Here is a 14151-nt window from a genome sequence, read left to right as displayed (position 1 = left end):
TCTGAGGCTTCTCATAAGAAAATACAAGGAAGTAGCAGCAGCTAACAACTCACATAGTTAAAGCACACACCTTGTGGGCCTGAGGCTGAAAAGTACATGTGACTTTCGAAAATTGTTTATTCAAAGATTTTTTTTCCCGTTTATATTTCTCACTTTAGACCCTTACACTGGATTTGTTTTCAGTGCGCACACACACAATTCAGACAGCTGGCAGATCCTGAGGAGATATTCACTGACATTTAGGAAAAAAAAAAGATTTTAACAACAAGAATTCTCCAGAATCACTGACTGCACCTTTAATCCCTGAACCTGAACTTTAAGGTTCTGTATAAGGATTTGCTTCTCAATGTGTCTGTGTGCGTGCTCAGTTTCACCACGGAACACATTAAAGTTTAATCTTATGTATTATTCGTTGTTGTTTTTGTGTTCTCATTGTTTCCCCGTACAAGCTGGTATAACTCGGGCCTTGTTGAGTGACAGGTAAGACCTTCAGGTGAAAGGCAATGCTGACAATAACTTATTCATGATGTATCTGTAGAACAGTGGCCCCCCGTTACCAATTGATTAGTTTGGCAGGCTTCTAAAAGTAAAAGAGAATGCAAGCTGGAAAACTTGTCTGTCTGACCCTAGAACCGGCCTTTGTGAATGCGTCCATGTCTATCCGTTCTATGCGCCCAACATTAGTTTGATCAATAACACACACACACACACACACACACACACACACACACACACACACACACACACACACACACATCAGCGGTTCATCCATCAGCTCCGTTCCAGCTCACAGATAGAAAGGAGGACATCAAATATTAACACCCACAACTCCCTCCCTGCACACACACACACACACACACACACACACACACACACACGCACACGCACACACACACACACACAAACTGTACTCTGACACATATCGGGCAGTGAATTATTGAAACTCTTCAGGCCAGTGTACAGTTCGGTACACTCTGCCCACACTGGTGCACTGGCAGCAGGTCAAATAATCAGAGCTGTAGTCTCTCTCTCTCTCTCTCTCTCTCTCTCTCTCTCTCTCTCTCTCTCTCTCTCTCTCTCTCTCTCTCTCTCTCTCTCTCTCTCTCTCTCTGTCTCTCTGCTCTCATCCACTTTAGATGCAGTGTATCAAGTACAACCCCAATTCCGAAAAAGTAGGGATGTTATGTCAAACGTATATAAAACAGAATGTGATCATTTGTTGATCCTTTTCCACATACAAGTTAAAAACAATACAAAGGCAATATCATTTTTATATAGTTTTAACTTACCTTGTTTTTCGTCAATATATTTGCTTATTCTGAATTGGATTTCGGCAACACATTTCAAAAAAGTTTTGGCTGGGGCTTTAAAATATTGGGAACGCTGTAGAATGTTTTAAAAAAATACCTGTTTGGAACATTATACTCAAATAAACATGTTAACTGGTAACAGGTGATATTATCATGAATGGATATAAAGGGGCATCCCGTAAAGGTTTAGTTTTCACAAGCAATAATGGGGTTAGGCTCACCAATTTGGGAAGAACTGCAGAGGAAAACAGTCCAAACAGTTTAAAAACAACATGACTGCAAAGAATTTCCCTACCCACAATCCAACTTCCCAACTTTTTCAGAGTTGGGGTTGTAAAATTGTTTAAAAATATGAAATACAATTTGTGTTAATGGATTTTCTTGGTTAATTAAAATGTTCTCTTACTTCAGTAGTTGTGTTAATCATTTCTCTAAGTAATGATAACGTTGTGCTCATGCGGTTAATTGCTGAAGATTTTGAGAACGATAGCAACATTGTTTAAAATAAAATTAGATTGTTCAAGAAACCGAAGCAGTCAGATAATTAGATAGATTGTAATTAAGAAAAAAGTTTCAGCCGTTTTGTGTAAAGGACTTTATGTGGAGGTATACACCAAAATGAACACATTCTAAATGTTGGTAATGAATTCCAATTGCAAAGGAAAAACAGTTAGCAACTGGGAAAGATTCATAATGATATCTATAGGTTAAAAATGTCTACCCTATTCACCTGCAGTATCTTGCATTAAATTACACTCATCTAAGTTTAGTTAAGTTATCTTTATTAGTCAATTTACACGAGGCACATTAACATTTGTCTTTCCGCATATCCCCTCTCAAGTTACCACACTTCGGAGGGAGTCAGAGCGTAGGGTACAGCCGTAGTACAGCGCCCCTGGAGCACTTTTGGGGTTAAGTGCCTTGCTCAAGGACACAATGGGAGAGATGGTGGGCACTGTAGATGTTATACCAGCCACCACTAGTATTACTACTAACACCCTCCTGTCCGGTGCCGGGGATCCAACCAGTGACCTCATGGTAACTGGAAGGAACCAGAGACCTCATGGTTACTGGGAGGAGGAACCAGAGATCTCATGGTTAGTGGGAGGAGGAACCAGAGATCTCATGGTTCCTGAGAGGAACCAGAGACCTCATGGTTACTGGGAGGAGGAACCAGAGACCTCATGGTTACTGGGAGGAGGAACCAGAGACCTCATGGTTAGTGGGAGGAGGAACCAGAGACCTCATGGTTACTGGGAGGAGGAACCAGAGACCTCATGGTTACTGGTCGGCCCCTCTTTCCTCTAGGCCATCTACCTCCTTCCAGGCTTTTTTTTTCTCAATTGCAAAAGCTACTCCTCCAGTGTGTGCCATCCTACTGTGCTGTTCCCAGCAGGTAGCACCAACACAATGGGGTGTAGAGGTGAGAGGGGGGGAGGGAGAGAACGCTGCTGTGTGTGTGTGTGTGTGTGTGTGTGTGTGTGTGTGTGTGTGTGTGTGTGTGTGTGTGTGTGTGTGTGTGTGTGTGTGTGTGTGTGTGTGTGTGTGTGTGTGTGTGTGTGTGTGTGTGTGTGTGTGTGTGTGTGTGTGTGTGTGTGTGTGTGTGTGTGTGTGTGTGTGTGTGTGTGTGTGCGTGTGTGTGTGTGTGTGTGTGTGTGTGTGTGTGTGTGTGTGTGTGTGTGTGTGTGTGTGTGTGTGAAAAAGGTGAGAGAACACCACCAAAAAAGAAGCTTTCCACCTCTTCCAATTAAAGAGGCTGCAGGTGGCAGAGGGCTCTCATTGATAGAGTTGGTCTAATCATTGAGAATGTGAAGCTGAGAGGTGTTGAGAGTTCCCTCACCTTGAAGTGTGTCGAATAGAAGAAAGAAAACGCTTTAAAAGTCATATTCCATCATCCTGTGCAACAACTCACATGTTGACGCGTTGATTGAGAGAAATCAACGCGTCAACGTGTCTGCTGCAGGTTTACGCCATATTTTCTGTGGAGTTTTTTTTTTATGAATGAGGCATATGTTGGCAGGGGTGTGAGTGTGTGTGTGTGTGTGTGTGTGTGTGTGTGTGTGTGTGTGTGTGTGTGCGTGTGTGTGCGTGTGCGTGTGTCTGTCTCTGTCTCTGCATGCGTGTGCCTCTCTCTGCATTTGCGTGTGTGTGTGTCTCTGTCTCTGTGTGTGTGTCTGCCTCTGTCTCTGCGTGTTTGTGTCTCTGCTTGTGTGTGTCTCAGGCTCAGCGTGTGTGTGTGAGGGGTGGGGGTCTGTTTCCTCTCGTCCTGGCCAATCAAACAGTGTCATGGCAGGGTATAGTGTTTTCAGCGTCATACTGTGTGTGTGTTCATAGGGGGGATTAATCAACGGGATAAGGTAATGTTTGGGTGCCTTCAGAGGACGGCCCCCGCGGGCTCTTTCCCCCCGAAACATATGTGAGTGATTATGACATATGGGGCCCAGGACAGGGAGCAGGGGGCTGGGGAGTCGGGCCATGCATGATGTAGGGCTGTAATGTCATGCTTTTTAGGGAGGGGGCGGGGGGGGTTTCTTCAAATGTTACTCAATGTTTTTGAGCGGATGTATTGGTAAGACTGATTCAGCTCTGGGTGTGTGTGTGTGTGTGTGTGTGTGTGTGTGTGTGTGTGCGCGTGTCTGTTTGTGTGCGTCTGTGTGTGTGTGTGTGTGTGTGTGTGTGTGTGTGTGTGTGTGTGTGCGCGTCTGTGTGTGTGTCTGTCTGTGTGTCTGTCTGTCTGTCTGTGTGTGTGGGTGTGTGTGTGTGTGTCTATTTCTCTCCCAGCCGCCCCCATGCGATCCTCCCTCTTTCTGAGTCAGTGCTTGCGTCTGGGCATTCATGCGAGAGACCTGGAACAATGTTTTCCCAATGATGTTACTGCGTGCAACTGCGACCCCTTAATCCCTCTTTAAATACAGAGGGTATTTTTTTAACTATCAATCAAGCATCTGGTTGTTATCCGCTCTTCAATATCTATTTTAATTATATGGAGCAGATATCACAACGGAAAGCACCAAATAGCTCGTTGCTATGTGGCAATGTGCATTATATTCTTTTGCGTACATAATATTCCACTTTCTGGTTTTAATATAGTCCGTATTGTCGGCTGAGTCTATAAAGTAGTGTTTTCGTGATTACTTTCTTTGAATTATAGCTCAAAATCCACATTTTCAAAATGTTTAGTTAATATGACGTGTGATGTTAATCTGACAGCATGGTTATTACTGAACCAGTGTGTGTGCGTGTGTGTGTGTGTGTGTGTGTGTGTGTGTGTGCGTGTGTGTGTGTGTGTGTGTGTGTGTGTGTGTGTGTGTGTGTGTGCGCGTGCGTGTGTGTGTGTGTGAATAGAGTTCCTTTTATAAAAGCCAATGTTAGTCCACCAATGTTGCTTTAATTAATTTTTAAAAAAGCATATTGAAGTGCTGACTAAAACAACCAATACAAAGCGACTACCTTGGACAGTATGACATGGGGCATTTTTCATTATTTTCTGTTATTTTACTAGAAACATTATTTTTCATAGAATGTATTTTCAAAATCACACTCCAGAACACAAACAGATCAGGGTTCCTCAGTGTTTTCAAATACCATCTCTCAGTCTCATCATCAGTGGATTGAGTTTGCTCAGAAGACAAAATAGAGAGGTGTTTCCATGACAACTGAGCATCCTCTAACCGCTGATGAAGGCCACCTATTGTAGGTAACTGTGTGTGTGTGTGTGTGTGTGTGTGTGTGTGTGTGTGTGTGTGTGTGTGTGTGTGTGTGTGTGTGTGTGTGTGTGTGTGTGTGTGTGTGTGTGTGTTAGTGATGCGACTATTTACCTTCTCAAAGAATGAACTTTGCGTTCAAAGACTAAAGGACCAATTAAAAAAATAAAAAAAAAGATCCATCAAGAAAATAATCATTAGTTGAAGAAGCCCAAAATACCATCATCATAATATCATAAGTTGGCAGTTTATTAAGTACATGTTTATATCATTTTCATCTTCCTTGTAAATGTAAATATAGTATATCAGCTTTTTCCACAGTTTACTCCTCTCTCTTTCTGTCTCTCTCTCTTTCTTTCTTTCTTTCTTTCTTTTTTTCTTTCTTTCTTTCTTTCTTTCTTTCTTTCTTTCTTTCTTTCTTTCTTTCTTTCTTTCTTTCTTTCTTTCTTTCTTTCTTTCTTTCTTTCTTTCTCTCTCTTTCTCCCTCTGTCTCTCTCTCTTTCTCTCTCTCTCCCTCCATCTCTCTATCCCTCCCTCCCTCTTTCTCTCTCTCTCTATCTCCCTCCCTATCCCTCTCTATCCCCCTCTCCATTATCCAGCTCTAAGTAATGCTGACCTGCTGACAGTCACCACTTTGGCTGCGGTCCACTCCCTATGAGCCCACTCTCGGTCCTCGCCGGATGGCTTTTTCGCCTGGCGTTGGTCCATTTCTGATGCAAGCAGGTCCACTATACTACTGTATACCTCGGAGCTCACGCAAGGTCACCGCTTGATTCTCACATTTCTGTCCCCCTAAGGCAGCTCATGTACTGGGTTATTTTCTCTCTCGATCTGACCATAGAAGGGAGGGGAACTGAATTTTCTTTTCTTTTTTGCAGTGTCATTAAACATCCCGGAGAAGCCGAAGAAGACATGGCTTACATTCTTGTGGGTTTTCTCTTCAGGTTGTGACGCCATGTTTTGATGCAGTGTGTGTGTGTGTGTGTGTGTGTGTGTGTGTGTGTGTGTGTGTGTGTGTGTGTGTGTGTGTGTGTGTGTGTGTGTGTGTGTGTGTGTGTGTGTGTGTGTGTGTGTGTGTGTGTGTGTGTGTGTGTGTGTGTGTGTGTGTGTGTGTGTGTGTGTGTGTTGTGAGCATCTGTTGTTCTCTCCCAGTAGAATCCCCCTGGGGCTGTCGGGCCAGTCTCTGTGAAATGACACTGGAATGTTAATTGACCTAGAAATCACTAGGTGTTTTTTTTTTTTTGCTGTTCAGCCCTCAGAGACGTATACAGAAATGTACACACACACACACACACACACACACACACACACACACACACACACACACACACACACAGAATCGACATCTTTATTCAAGCGTGAGCAGCGACCAATCGAAAGAGATCTACTCTTTGTCAAATACGGTATCTACTACTTTAGATATGGCTCCAATTCATTCACGAGACAAACAACTGCAGTTGAATTAATGTGACAATTTACCATTATCTGCAGCTCTTAGAAAATGTTACTCAAACAGGAGTAAACATTTGTGCATTTGTCAGGATTATTATATTATTATTTGTTGGTGCAGTGAGTATTTGCTGCTCCCTCCCATTATGTTGTATTTGTGTTTGATTAAAAATGAACTACAGTGCCCCCACGCTCATAGTAATGAACTCATGTTTCACCCGGTGCAACAGAGCGGCTCATTTATGTGGGTTTTTTTTAGTAGTTCTTTGAAGACACAGCAGCTTTGTAACAGTGTATCTACATCATAATATTTCCACACTGCAGGCAAAAGTGTCTTAAATCTTCTTGCTTAAATATGTCTGGTTTACTTTCATGACAGTGTGACAAGCACAAATGTCATGGAATCTTCCATTTTTAATTCTGATATTTGATCTGATACAGGTCTGATTAATCATGCAACTTTTACATCACTCATATCGGCTCCGGCCTTCGTTGCAGTGGTTGCACGTTCAAATCTGACCCGTGGACCTTTACTGCAGGTCATCCAGGTCATCCCCCCCCCCCCTCTCTCTGTCTCCCCATTTCATTACTGTCAATAAAGCTTGAAAATGCTGGGGGGAAAAAACTCTTTAAAATATTGCTTATTATTTTGTCTGAACACGGTGTGAGCATCACAGGAATGTTGGTATACGTCTGTGGAATGCAAAAGTGACCCAAATGTCAATGTGTGTTTATCTGTCAAGCTGTACTTATGCATATGCACACACTCACACACACACACACACACACACACACACACACACACACACACACACACACACACACTCACACACACTCACACACACCTGCCTACGGCGCTTCAGGCTATATACTGCCCCCCCTTTCCAAAGGAGAAACATTGACAGCATTCACATCTTCATGCAAATGCAGCTTGTGTAGCCGTGGCTGTTGACAGGTTCACAGTATAGAGCACGGGTTACAGTTTAACCCTGCTTGTTACAGCAGTCATGTAAAGTGGCAGAACTGTTAGCTATAGCCTATTTTCCCCATCCCCAATCCTACCAACTCAACTCAGCTCAACTCAACCCCCACTTCCTCTGTGCTACATTTCCACACTAAAGAAAATCCTAACAAGCCTATTGCGATTCAGGAGAAGGCGTTTAATTTGCCCCCGAGCCAACATTTCTTTCCCCAGCATGGGTGTGCAGTGTGTGTGTGTGTGTGTGTGTGTGTGTGCGCGCGCGCGGGTGCGTTTGCGTACGTGTGTGTGTGTCTGTGTGCGTGTGTGTATGTGTGTGTGTGTGTGTGTTTGCGTGTGTGCGTGCGCTTGTGGGTGTGTATATCCTCTGTAATGAGATTTCCACTGCATTTCCCCCGAGCTGCGAAACCATTCTCACCCCGCACATTTGAATAGAGAGAAAACTGCTGCGAATCCCCCCCACACCAGAAATAAAACTTTATGGTGAATAACAATAAGTACTGTTTGGTTTTTGCATAGCTGTGCTGTGTGTCTGCCTGGGTCTCAAGTAGAAAAGAAAAAACCCCTCTCAGTAACATAATTTCTTTGTTTACTCATTATGTGTTGTCTTATGCCGAGGAGAAATAATGGGAGAAAATGACTCACACTCACACACTGCAGCACTGCGGGAGAAAGGGCAGCTCATCGTCATCTGTTGTTTATTGGCCTTGTTTGGTCTAGAAAACTGTTACTAAAGCCAGCTGTTAAAAAAAGGCAATGTAAAATAAATGGAACGCATCAATCATAATGTCGTGAAAGACCGGGGAGGAACCGCACAAAAAAAAAATATGTTAAATGGGATTATTGTGAGAAATTTGCAAATGGATGTAAAGAGGTTAGTGCAGCAGCCATCCATTCATCAAGCTAATGGGGAGAAGGGAAAGATGCTGCTGGTGGGTGAATGAAAAAAAAGTATCCATCTTGACTGTGACAGTGTAGGGATAAATCTATAGTTATACTCATTATAGAAAATGTGATCCCTGGAACACTGTTTGAAGTTAGAAATCCACCTGGATGGGGGCGCCTTTAGCTCAGTTGGTAAGGCGTCCCCCTCCCGGGCCGGGCCCAGCAGCAGACCCGGGTTCGATTTCCACCCGCGGTCGTCCTCTGCGTGTCTCTCCCCTCTCTGCCCCATTTCACCTTTGTCTCTCTGCAATATAATTATTTGATACTAAGAAATGTCATGTAGAGAAACTGCATAGTGCACCAACATAACATATGGTCGCTGCAATATGAAAACAATTAGAGAACTTTCTTAAACGCACCTCCAAATGTCATCTATTTAACTTGGAAACAATTATAACAAGAGGGTCCTAATGAACTGCACTTCATTGGTAGGGTGCTGGCTCTGCTGTAACACTTAACAGATCACTCTAGTTGATGCAGTTGTGAAATTTTGTTTAATTGTGCTACAACACTTTTTGGTCAGTTCCAGATGGCGGGCATATTGTGAAAAGTCAAGAGTTCGCCGTCTGTGGGAGAGAGACAGGGAGGTGGTGTGCAATGTTTTAGGAAGAAAAACTGTTCCAGCTGATTAGTCATGGGGGCGAAAGGGTGTGTGTGTGTGTGTGTGTGTGTGTGTGTGTGTGTGTGTGTGTGTGCGTGTGTGTGTGTGTGTGTGTGTGTGTGTGTGTGTGTGTGTGTGTGTGTGTGTGTGTGTGTGTGTGTGTGCGTGTGTGTGTGTGTGTGTGTGTGTGTGTGTGTGTGTGTGTGTGTGTGTGTGTGTGCTCCCCTGCATTTGATCTGATAGATGGAGAATTTGTAGCACTGCTTTAGATGCTCTCACACTAAAAAAGTCAAGGAGAGTTGAAAGTTGAAAAGTGGGTCAGCGGCTCTTTGGATGTAAATGTAGACAAGGCAGGTTTATTTATGTAGCACCATTCAGACACAAGGCCATTCAAAGTGCTTTACAGGGGCATAACATACATCAAGATTAGACATTAGAAATAGCATTTAAGAGATGGTAAAATCCAAGAAAATATATCAAGATTAGACGTGAAACATTTAGACAGCGATGTAGAATGTCTGCAATGAAACTGACGTGACTAAAAATATAGTTATTTTCTATACAGCCTATTTCACTTAATTACTCTTTCATAGTTCCAAACTCATTTAAAATTGCAGATACACAGAAAGAGTGAAAGACCACGTCAGAGTTGGAGACGGATAGAGCAGAGATGGACAGTGAAAGAAAGATAAGAGATAACTCATTTGGTCAAATCTATAACGGAATTGCTGAGCCAAAGTGTGCAGTGCAGTGAAAATAAAATGTTAAACAAACCACAAACTGTCGGGGAGATTATTTTGCAAAATGGGCTAACGACGTGGTAACGGCTAAGGAGATTAGCTGTAAAAAATTTAAATAAAAAAAAATTCTGCCTGCCTCCCAGCCCCTTCTACATTTTTAAATATAAAATGCTCTAATTTCTAACTGCCGAGGATTAGTGTGTGTGCGTGTGTGCGTGTGTGTGCGTGTGTGCGTGTGTGCGTGTGTGTGTGTGTGTGTGTGTGTGTGTGTGTGTGCGTGCGTGCGTGTGAGTGCGTGCGTGCGTGCGCGCACGTGCGTGTGTGTGTGAAGCTTTTTGCGGGTAGGATGAGAGCAACCAGTGAAAGGTGTTATGCAGGGATTTCTTCATTCTTCTGCCACTTATCTATAACAAAAATAGAACAACTAAAATTACTAACATTCCCCTGATTCCTCACACAACACACCAGGCTGTCAAGAGAATGTCCTTTTCTTACCGGAGGGAATTCGTGACACTTCAGGCTTTGTCATTTAAAGAACATCCTAGGAGTATTTAAAGCAATGAGTTGACATTTTTGGAAGAATATGCTTTTTTTAACTTTCTTGCCTTGAGGTGCTTTAGAATATAAATACTACTCTCAACATCTGTAGTCCACATCCAAGTATAAAGATACAGCTGTTTAGCTTAGCTGAGTTTAAAGGTGCACTGTGTAACTTTGGGTGTGTCAGAGAAGTGAATATTTTTCAAGATATATTCTTATAACTGAATAAACAAACTTTCCTCACAGGAAAATTAGATCCCTGGAAAACTGTTTAAAGTTCAAAAGCTTCCTGAAAAGTTACTGTTTCACTGTTGTCGTTTACAGCAGCAGGGCCCACAGTTTGGTTTACAACCAAATTCTAGTCATACTTTTGGTTTCAGGTGCCTCGAAATAATTTAGTTTTGACTTATGATGATAGAATTATTCAATACTAAGAATTACATGTAGAGTATGTATAGGTAAACTAACTGCAAGCTCTGCAAATGTCAACAAACCCCCATCCGCATGAACTGCATAGTGCACCTTTATCATTGGAAAGCTGGTCAGGGCTTAAAACCACAACCATTTTGCACTTTTTTTGTGCAGTTAAAGTTAAACATGTTAATTAGTGAGTTCATAGGTTTATTGGTGCCATATACCTTGGCATTCTCTGAAACAAAGCCACATGGTTTGCACGTCAAAATGCATTATATACTTAGGACAAAAAAAAACTCTTCACAGTGTGTGTATTTTTCGGCATAAAGGACTGTCTGACTATAGAGCTGTCATAAAAACGGGCTGTCCTGAATTATGAGCAGCAGTCCCCCCAAGGTCTGTCTGAATAGCTACAGTACATATGTCCCATATTATCCCTAAACTGGTGCCAATCTTCTCATCTAACCTTTGCAAAAACTCCAATGTTAGAGCAGTGTGTTTACAACAGTTGCCTGGTGAACAGAAGAATGGGTTAGCTCTTTCCATGACCTTCGTACAGTGTTTCTTCCAACAGGCTTAAACTTATCAAACGACACACACACACACACACACACACACACACACACACACACACACACACACACACACACAGGCTTAAAGTTATCAAACGACAAAGATGAAAAGCAGAGAGCGCTGGGGAGGACAGTGAGAAATGACACACCCGGGGAGGTGGAAGGAACTCTGGAACCCAGACGCGGCAGTTCAATGTGTGGGAATGAAAATAGCGAAATAAGCTAAGATAAAGAGACATTCTTTCAGGCACATTAACCCTGTTAGGCTAACAGTATATCACATTAAATCCCCCCCCTCAGCTCCCCCCTATAACCTATTAGCCATTAGCACTGAGGTCCACACTCCCACCGTTATCACACTGCAACACACACACACACACACACACACACACACACACACACACACACACACACACACACACACACACACACACACACACACACACACACACACACACACACTTTGGCCAAGGTTATATCCTTGCTGCATGTTTATGGCGGGGGAACTTCCCCAGCAATTTAAACAACGGAAGATTAAACTGAGTCCACTCTTCACCTTGGAGCCATATGACAGTAGTCACGAGGTATAACACCCCAAGGTGCTGTGCCTTAGGAGATAAGGGAAAACTCTTATCAATTAGCACCTGCTGCACTATGGCTGCTGATTCAGCCTCTGTGTGTGTGTGTGTAGGTGTGTGTGTGTATATGTATGATTGTGTGTGTGTGTGTGTGTGTGTGTGTGTGTGTGTGTGTGTGTGTGTGTGTGTGTGTGTGTGTGTGTGTGTGTGTGTGTGTGTGTGTGTGTGTGTGTGTGTGTGTGTGTGTGTGTGTGTGTGTGTGTGTGCTCAGTTTACAGGCTCCTTGATAGGCAGGTTTATCGACTTGTTTTAGTGTCACTTTAATCTTAATCTTTTAGTTGGCTGGCCCTGGAATATAAACGCAGGTGCAGTTTTATAATTTACAAACCCGTCTTGGACTTTTTACATGCAGAATTCACGAGGTAGCTTGAGCTTCCCTTCCAAGGGGGGAAAAGACTCATTAATATGCAAAGTGTCGGATGAATTAGTCGATAGCACTCTCTCATGCCTGCTGCACTGTAAATTTGAACCTAGAGAGTCAGCAGTTGGTTAGCATAGCAGAATCAACTAGCTTGGCTCTGTCTATAAGAAACCTTAATATGTCTACCAACACAACTATGAAGCTCATACACTAACACCTTATATCATTTTCTGTTAAAGGTGCTATGAGGAACTTTTAAAAATGTCTGAAAGGGTCTCATTTTTCCTCTGATGATCATAAATGACATGTAACAGCAAACAAGACCATCAGTGCAAATAATGCTTTTGTTATATAGTTTTTCTTAATGCCTTTGTCATGGGTATACGCTCACCCAGGAACAACAGCTGGCGTTGTAAAAACACTACCGCTTATGTCCAAAGGGGGTGCAAGAATGAACACAAACTGAAAGTTCCTCGGAGCAACTTTGAATACTTACAAAACTTTCACCATAATCGAAATTGTCCTTTCTGTCCATATTGTCTGAATTTTGAGACGGAGAGAAAGAAGAAAGACAAAGTTGTCTCAGCATTTCCCCCCCTATATAAACTCTCTCCATTCCTTTTCTATCCCTCCGTATCCAACATAAAAGGATTGACAGGCCGGTATAGGGTACACACAGTCAACCGCCCCACAATGCATTGCTTCCTTTAAAACGGCATGGAAGGTTTTTTAAATTCTTCATAGCTTCTGTATACTTCAGTGTAAACATTCCGAAGAACCTCGCATACACAACGGATGGTTATGTAACAGTATGGAGTATGTACATGTTTAGTATGTAGGAGGGAGGACGTTAGTAGGGCTTTTCCAACAGAGCCACAGTCATGCCCACTGAGAGCTCTGCCTCCCTGCAGACTTCCCAAGTCTAAATCCTCCTCACTAATCTCCAATTAAAAACGGTGATAATAGGTGTTTGCCCAACTCAGTGCCCACCACTGAAACCCCTGCTCCTTCATCCCCTCCAAACCCTCCCATCAAAAGTGTCACGGGGGACTCAACACACACACACACACACACACACACACACACACACACACACACACACACACACACACAGACACACACACACACACTCACACACATTTACACCCACAATCATACACGTATACACGCACATGCCCCGACACACACACACACACACACACACACACACACACACCCACTGAGACTCGTTTCCAAAGTGCCCGAAGGATTGACCTAGATTGAGCCCACTTCACAAACTAATTTCTGCCAACACAAAGGAGGATTAGCAGAGATTAAGATGACAAGGTCTGAGGATTGAGAAGTGGCTGGCAGAGGCCAATTATAATTATACCGCCCCAATAGAAAGAAAAACATAAGAAGTGGCGTGTGTGTGTGTGTGTGTGTGTGTGTGTGTGTGTGTGTGTGTGTGTGTGTGTGTGTGTGTGTGTGTGTGTGTGTGTGTGTGTGTGTGAGAAGTGGACTGCATGTGGCTAAACCCCGACACTGTAGTGCTTGTGTTTGGATCTGCCCTGCCCTGCTCCCCAATGTTATCTAGCTAATAGCTTTAGCCACTGCAGGTTTTACCTATTTAAAAAGTGTACACACATAATACAGTTATTGTGCAGTTGGTTCTGTTTAGTTAGTTTAGTATATTTTTTATGTGTGCAGATAAACAAGATTAAAATGGCAAAAAGATGCACATAGACATAGCCTACATAAATGCACGAGTGGGACAAAAGAAACCCCCAAATGGCTCATAAAGGATGCCCACCTAACATTAAAATACAATAAGGTTTCCAGTAGCTTGTATTCAAAGCAAAGGCAGCAAAAGGTATGTAAAAACAGAATGGCATGCAATTAAAAATCGTGTGCAAAAT

The sequence above is a fragment of the Ammodytes marinus genome (assembly GCF_949987685.1).
Source record: "Ammodytes marinus genome assembly, chromosome: 18".
Classification (NCBI taxonomy): Eukaryota; Metazoa; Chordata; class Actinopteri; order Uranoscopiformes; family Ammodytidae; genus Ammodytes; species Ammodytes marinus.
This window is presented reverse-complemented; position numbering follows the sequence as displayed.